We start from the raw sequence: 8,670 nt of genomic DNA, 5'->3' as shown, positions 1-8,670 counted from the left end.
CTCTGCACTGGGCATGAGGCCTGCTTGGGATTCTCTCTTGCCCTCTATCTCTGCCTCTCCCCCACTTGTGCTCACTCGCCCCACCCCCCAAAATAAAAATGTAAAGTGAAAAAAAAAGTCACGTTAAGATTTGAATTGGGATTGAATTAAATTTATATATATTTTTTTTTTTTTTTAATTTTTTTTTCAACGTTTATTTATTTTTGGGACAGAGAGAGACAGAGCATGAACGGGGGAGGGGCAGAGAGAGAGGGAGACACAGAATCGGAAACAGGCTCCAGGCTCTGAGCCATCAGCCCATAGCCTGACGCGGGGCTCGAACTCACGGACCATGAGATCGTGACCTGGCTGAAGTCGGACGCTTAACCGACTGAGCCACCCAGGCGCCCCTATATATATATTTTTTAATTTTATTTTTTATTTTTTAAAATCTACATCCAAATTAGTTAGCATATAGTGCAACAATGATTTCAGGAGTAGATTCCTTAGTGCCCCTTACCCATTTAGCCCATCCGCCCTCCCATAACTCCTCCAGCAACCCTCAGTTTGTTCTCCATATTTATGAGTCTCTTCTATTTTGTCCCCCTCCCTATTTTTATATTATTTTTGTTTCCCTTCCCTTATGTTCATCTGTTTTGTCTCTTCAAGTCCTCATATGAGTGAAGTCATATGATTTTTGTCTTTCTCTAACTAATTTCACTTAGCATAATACCCTCCAGTTCCATCCATGTAGTTGTAAATGGCAGGATTTCATTCTTTTTGATTGCCGAGTAATACTCCATTGAATATATATACCACATCTTCTTTATCCATTCATCCATTGATGGGCATTTGGGCTCTTTCCATACTTTGGCTATTGTTGATAGTGCTGCTATAAACAAGGGGGTGCATGTGTCCCTTCGAAACAGCACACCTGCATCCCTTGGATAAATGCCTAGTAGTGCAATTGCTGGGTCGTAGGGTAGTTCTATTTTTAGCTTTATTGAGGAACCTCCACACTGTTTTCCAGAGTGGCTGCACCAGCTTGCATTCCCAAAATTAAATTTCTATATTAATATGAGACATAACTGATACCCTTACACTTACATATACTTTGCCCTTGGATGGGAAAAGGTAATATCACAAAATAACACATCTTACCTGCTGGATGCTGTCGATGGATTAGAAAGGGAGGATGTATGATATGACTGGAGGGTGCATTTGAAAACCCAATCGAGGGCATGCTGGCCAATTCAAGACTGATAAGCTAGAAAGAATAGGAACTCCACTGGATGAAAATATTAAAATTCTCAACATCAGGGAGAAAGCGTGATCTCTCCCTACACAGTTTGTTAAATGAAACAAGGTAGAGAGCAGTATATACAATTCTCTACCACTGAAGAAAGGGGAGAGACACAACACACATATACACATACTAGTATATGTACTCAGGTGCATAAATCTACTTACATTTAAAATTGGAAAGTTAATTAGCCGTCTTAGCAGTTTTAAATGACTTCCTGTTAGGGGAAAGAGTGAATAAGCAGGCACAGAAGCTGGACTTTTCTGAATATGTCTTGCTTTTAGATGTGACTTTAAAACCATGTATCTTTTACATAGTTACACATCCAATTTAGATTTTTAACAAGCAACCTCTGAAAACTGAAAGTAACCAAATGAACCCAACCCACCTGGAATCAGGCTGGTGGCACAACTATACAGAGAGAACCTACATAAAGTGATTTTTAAAGCACAGTAATTTGATAGCCTGTCCCTAGTGAGATATGCCCTAAGGGCAAGAAAAGAATTGCAAAAACTATCTTTAGCTGCTTTCAGAAATCTTGTGTTTTAGAGGTAGTGTGGGGGCGCCCGGGTGGCTCAGTCTGTTGAGCGTCTGACTTCGGCTCAGGTCATGATCTCACAGTTCGTGGGTTCGAGTCCCAGGTCGGGCTCTGTGCGGACAGTTCGGAGCCTGGAGCCTGCTTCAGATTCTGTGTCTCCCTTTCTCTCTCTGCCCCTCCCCAACTTGTGCTCTGTCTCTCTCTGTCCCTCAAAAATAAATAAACATTAAAAAAAATTCAGAGGTAGCATGGAGATGGTTATTTTGAGACTGTAGTGTATGCAGAGTGGCCTCAAATAAACAATCTTCTGGGATTGTTAACAACCAAATTTTTTCAGTATGGAAAAAAGGAGATCAATTAGTTAAGTAAAAATCTTGTAGTCTTTAATTTGAATTGAAACTGTTAATAGGGTGGCTGGGTGGCTCAGTCGGTTAAGCATCTGACTTCGGCTCAGGTCATGATCTCAGGGTTTGTGAGTTCGAGCCCCACTTTGGGTGAGCCCTGCTTCTCTCTCTCAATCTTTAAAAAAAAAATTTTTTTTTAACTTTTTTAACATTTATTTATTTTTGAGAGACAGAGATAGAGCACAAGGGGGGGAGGGGCAGAGAGAGAGAGGGAGGCACAGAATCCAAAGCAGGCTCCAGGCTCTGAGTTGTTAGCACAGAGCCTGATGCAGGGCTCGAACTCACAAACCATGAGATCATGACCTGAGCCGAAGGCCTACGCTTAACCAACTGAGCCACCCAGGCACCGCCCCCCTCAAATATTGTTTAATGTTTATTTATTTTTGAGATAGAAAGAGAGAGACACAGAGAGCAAGTTGGGCAGGGGCAGAGAAGGAGACATAATCCAAAGTAGGTTTCAGGCTAGCTGTCAGCACAGAGCCTGACACAGGGCTTGAACCACAACTTATGAGATCATGACCTGAGACCAAGTTGGACGCTTAACTGACTGAGCCTCCCAGGTGTCCCCTCCCTCCCTCTCTTTCTGCCCTTCGTGGAATTCTCTTTCTCTTTCCCTCTCTCTCTCTCTCTCTCTCTGCCTTTGCCCACTTGCGCCCTCTCTCTCTCAAAAAACAAAAGCTATTAATATAAACTCATGATACGTGTAATCTGATAAATAAACACCATTTTCTACTCTGTCCACTGAAAAAGTCCAGAAACAGTGACTAAGCCCGGTAACGTCAAATGCCCAGATGGTGGTCTCATTCCATTTTCTCTAGAAGGCAGCAGTGTCCCTGGGACTACAGCCAGGACAGGTCTAGACCCCCTGCTCTGAGCACCTGAGCATCTTTTCCTCTGATATGACCGCAAAGATTCCCAGGGCTGTGTGCAAAGAACTCGCCAGGCAACCTGAAGAGGCTCCCAGAGGCTGCTGAAACAAAATTAATAACTATAATTGAAACACATCAATATTTTAGGCCCATTAGTTGTTAACAAAACAAACACACTGAACAAAACTCAGGGGTCACCCTTGGAGGATTCCAGGAAACCAGCTCTTCTGGAATCAATCCTTTATCTTGTTTTCCTGCATAACCTGTACTCCAGGTACCCAGGTGGTTGTAAAGGACACGGCATCTTTGTAGAAGAAACTTCTAAAGCTGCTCCAGTTAATGATAAAGAAGGAATGATGGAATTAAAATATCCCCTTATGGGACCCCTAACAACTCAATGGATAGAAAAGTGCTGAGCAGCAAAGAGAGACAATCAGATATCCTGTGCCACCCTCTCTGCAGAGGATTTGCCAGAAAATTGAACCTGAGTCTGATCAGACTTCTAAAATCTAACCACCAATACACAGAAACTACAGGAGACAGAGGAATACGTTAAATGACACCAAGGAGGTGCAATTATCAAAATTCAGCCTAGGAAAACGCTGCTAAACAATCTATTTTCTTCAATAAATTGCAAGAACAAATATGACAGGGGGAGAGTCCACAGATTTAAAAAAATTAAAAGCCAATCACCCCCCAACTGCAATTTATGGCTTTATTGTGCTCCTGGGTCTAACAAGCAAACTGAATAATCATGAGATAATTGAAGAAATTTAAACAGTGACTAGACATTTAACTCTATTGAGAAATTTTTAATTTTTAAAATGTGGTAATTTTCTTTCTTTCTTTCTTTATCATTATTTATGTATTTTGAGAGAAAGAGAGAGAGACAGAATATGAGTGGGGTAGGGGCAGAGAGAGAGAGGGAGACACAGAATCCAAACCAGACTCCAGGCTCTGAGCTGTCAGCACAGAGCCTGATGCGAGGCCCAAACCCACAAACTGTGGGATCATGACCTGAGCCGAAGTCAGACGCTTATCTGACTGAGCCACCCAGGCGCCCTGTTATTTTTTTTTAAAGAAATACTTTAACTGTTACAGATTTTAAAAATATCAATTCTCGGGGTGCCTGGGTGGCTCAGTCGGTTAAGCATCTAACTTCCACTCAGGTCATGATCTTGCTGTTTGTGGGTTCGAGCCCCGCGTCAGGTTCTGTGCTGACAGCTCAGAGCCTGGAGCCAGCTTCGGATTTTGTGTCTCCCTCTCTCTCTGCTCCTCCCCTGCTTGCTCTCTCTCTCTCTCTCTCTCTCTCAAAAATAAATAAAATCATTTAAAAAATTAAAAAAAATAAATGTATCAATTCTCCCCCTCAATAGACATAACACAATTCCATTTATTATCTCAATATCTTTTTGAGGGGTGGAGGGAGTTGGATAAGATTATATCAAAACCCATAGGGAAATATAAAGGCCTGAATAGCAAAGACAACTATGAAGAAGATAAATAATGAGAGAATTGTCTTCAACTGAAAGCCGCTATAATAAAAATCACTGTAATACAACCAGCCCGGTATTGGCATAAGAGTAGACAAATCAGCGGAACACAAGAGCGGATCCAAAAATAGATCTCAATATATATCTTAATTTAATATGTGACAAAGGTAGTATTTCAATTCTATGGGAAAGAATGGTTTATTTAATAAACAGTGCTGGCGTAACTGGCTGTTCATCTAGAACAAAATGAACTTGTATCCCAATTTCACAAGTCCAAAAATAAATTTCAAGTGGATTAACAACTTAAGTGTAAACAATAAATCTTACAAGAACATTTAGGTGACTGCATGCAAATCTAGGGGACAGAGAACACCTTTTAACTAAACTCAGAAACATGGAAAGTATGAAAGAGAAACATTTAATTATATAGAAGTTAAAAACACTCTTATATGGTGTAAGATACCATAAACAAAGTTAAGAGTCAAAATATGTATTTAGAACAATATGTGCAATGCAGGTAACAGATAAAGGGTTAATATTTGTTAAATGCAACAAATTCTTACAAAGTGATAAGAGAAAGATAAACCCTTCCAATTTTTAAAAAGGGCAAAAGGTATAAACAGGCAATTTACAGAATGGCAAATCCAAATGGCTAATAAACATATGAAAAGACAGCCAAACTCACCAGCAGTCGGGAACTGACAATTAAAATAATAATGAGACATCACTCTACACCCACCAGACTGGCAAAAAGTTAAAAAGAGTGATATTATCTACTGCAATCTCATGCATTGCTTGTGAAAATGCGAATTGTTACTGCCTTTTGAGAAAAAAGACTGTCTCACGGCACCTATAAAAATAAAGAATCCACATACCTTTTGATCCAAGGATTGCACTCCTGTGAATGTAGCCAGTAGAAATAAAAGAACCAGTACAGAAGGGTATATGTAAAGTTGTGCACTGCAGAATTATAGTGGCAAAAACCTAAAAACAAAGGGAATACGCACCCATAAGGAAATGGTTGAATAAACTGTGTATCTGCATCACAAAATACTATGTAGTTACTAAGAAGGCATTAGAACTACTCCCTATGAATTAGAAGGATTTCTAAAAGATGTTGAGAAAGGCTGAGAATTGTGTACAGTATGGCTCCCTGTGACGACTAGTATATATGTATAAATGTGTGTGTGTGTGTAAAATGTGTATATTTGTACACAAACTCCTCTGTTGATGATTTTGTGAGCCTAGGGGAAAATGTGGAATGTTCTACATAGGGTTGTTAACAGGGGTTATGCCAGGTTGAGGGTAGGGGAATGACATTTGGGTAGATGTAAGAAGGATAAAAGAAAAAAAAAGCTGATCTAAATTTTTTTTTAAGTTTGTTTTTTTATTTTTGAGAGAGAGAGAGAGAGAGAGTGAGCGTGCATGCACACACGCTTGCATAGGCACACGCACGAGGGCTGGGGCGGGGGCAGACAGAGAGGGGAGAGAGAATCCCAAGCAGGTTAGATATAACTAGCATTATATCTAGATCTAGATATATATACACAAACATTAATATATGTTGATATACATATATTAATATACGTTAATATACATTATTAATATATTAATAACATTAATATATGTTATATATACGCACATATATATAGTGTGTATGTGTGTGTATACGACATATATTAAGGGAAAAAACTAAAGTTGGACCTATATCTACATATTTGCAGGGTGTCCATAAATGTTAAATTTTAAAAAGCTTGCAATGTGTGTGGTACCGTTCTGTTTTGTCAAAACAAAGCGCTCGCAGGCAAACCTTTAAAACTGTGGGCTGCACAAACGCTTGTAATACTGAATGAGCCATGAAAAAGATGTAAAGGGATAAATGCCAGGTTGTTAACATTTGTTACCTCAAAGGGGATTGAGATGGGGATGAAACGGTGATTCACTTATTCTTTATATATCACGGTACTATTTTACTTGTTACAATTGGCTGTCTTGCTTTGTATGTAACTTGAGAAATATCAAGCAGAGAAAAAAAAAGAGCAGCCATATATACGTGTATATATATATATATGTATATACATATATAATATACATATATATATATATATATATATATATATATATATATATAGGGGCCTCCATCTAGAGAATACTATACCATTCATTCATCACCATATATATTGAGCTCTTCTTTTTCCCCTTAAATAAAGTTTCTTTATATTTTTAGCCCGCTGACATTTTTGTTGTTACCATTGTTTTCTTAATCAGGAACGAGGGTTTAAAGTTTATGAAATCTTTTTTGGCATCTGTTGAGAAGATCATCAGGTTTTTTCTCCTTCAATCAATTAATGTCATTTTTCTCTTCCATATCTATACTGTCCCATGTAGTGATCTTTTTCAGTCTCTTGGCTTTAAACACTGTACACATGCCAACAACCCCCACATAGATCGCTCCAGCCCAGACTTCTCTTCCATACTCCAGTGCTTGAGCGCTCTCTCTCTCTCTCTCTCTCAAAATGAATAAACTTAAAAAAAAAAAAAAGTGTATTCAGAATTCCCTCTCTCCCCTACACTGTTCTCCCTGCCACTGCTCCCATTTCATTGAGATTAAAACCCAAGGTCCGTACAAAGGCTGCACAACCCAGCTGCCTGTGATCTCTCAACTCGATCTTCTACTCTCCTCCTCGCTTACTCTCCCTAGCCATTAGGCTTCCTTGAAGTCCTTAGACCTTGACAGGTGCACCACTCCCATCCTGGGTCCTTCACACTCACTGTTCCCTTTGCTTTGAATGCCCTTCCCCTAGGTAGCTGCTTAGCTAACTCTCTGCTGCTTCTCAAAGAGGCCTACCGTGACCACTTTATTCAATATCTTTGCCCCCATCTACTTTTTGTTTCCATGGCGCTCATCCTTTCCCGGCATGCTGAAACGTTTGTTAGGTTTATCTTTTATTGTCTGTGTCATCTCACTAGAACCTACGCTCCAAGAGGGCAGGCATCTTGTTTTCTTTTACTGATGGGCTCAAATGCCTAGAATAGTGCTTGGCACATGACAGATGCTTAGCTTGTAATTGGTGAATAGAAGAATGAATTAGTGAATTGCATTAGGTCTGAGCATAAAACTCCCCAAAACCAGTCCTCTTAATGCTGCAGTTCCTATCTTGCATGTGTTTTGAACTGTGATGTTCTGCGGGATTTTTTTTTTTTTCTCTGTTAAATGTAACCCCTTTTGGGGCACCTGGGTGGCTCAGTGGTTAAGCATCTGACTTTGGCTTAGGTCATGATCTCGCGGTTCGTGGGTTCGAGCCTCCCATCGGGCTCTGTGCTGGTGGTACAGAGCATGCTTGGGGTTCTCTCTCTCTCCCCTCCTCCCCCCCCCCACCCCTTCCCCACTTGCACTGTCTCTCTCTCTCTCTCTCTCAAAAATAAATAAATCAACTCTTAAAAAATTTTTTAAAAATATAACTCCTTTTGCTTTTTTCCTTTTAGAAATAATTCCAAATGTCTGGCTCATTAATGAAGCTTCCTGTTATTTCCCCCACATGGTTATAGATTTATTCTTCTTAAAAGCGCCTCCACAGTGATTTCATAGAATTTGGTGAGGAAGGAAAGGCAGATGTGTGTGCTCCCTCCCCCATCCTTGACCTCAGAGAATTGGTAGTTTGTTAGTGTGAGTCATTCTCTCCCAGTCTGAGTAAATGTGATAGACTGGAGTTACTGGTGACCCTGGCAACACAATGTAGCCTTGTGACGCCCGGCTTGGCCACCAGCTGCTCCGGCCCTTGAAATGTAACACTGTTCTCGTTAACCGCATCTTATAAGGTTTTTTGGTTTTTTGTGTTTTTTTTTTTTTTAATTCAGAGAGGAAATGAATTGCATAAATGCTAGATAATAAAAATGAGGTTCTAATGCCTGACACCACATTTCCTTCCTACTAATCAGCTCAATCTTAAAATCAAAGATACCCACCCACATCCTTAGGGAACTCATTGAAAATCTTATGCAGCTGAAGAACTTTCTAATCTCCTTTTGCCATGACTCTACGAGTCAATTAAAGACTTTTCAAAATGTAAAATATGCATTTTTA

Source organism: Leopardus geoffroyi, chromosome B1 (assembly GCF_018350155.1).
Source record: "Leopardus geoffroyi isolate Oge1 chromosome B1, O.geoffroyi_Oge1_pat1.0, whole genome shotgun sequence".
Lineage (NCBI taxonomy): Eukaryota > Metazoa > Chordata > Mammalia > Carnivora > Felidae > Leopardus > Leopardus geoffroyi.
Note: the sequence above shows the minus strand (reverse complement) of the source record.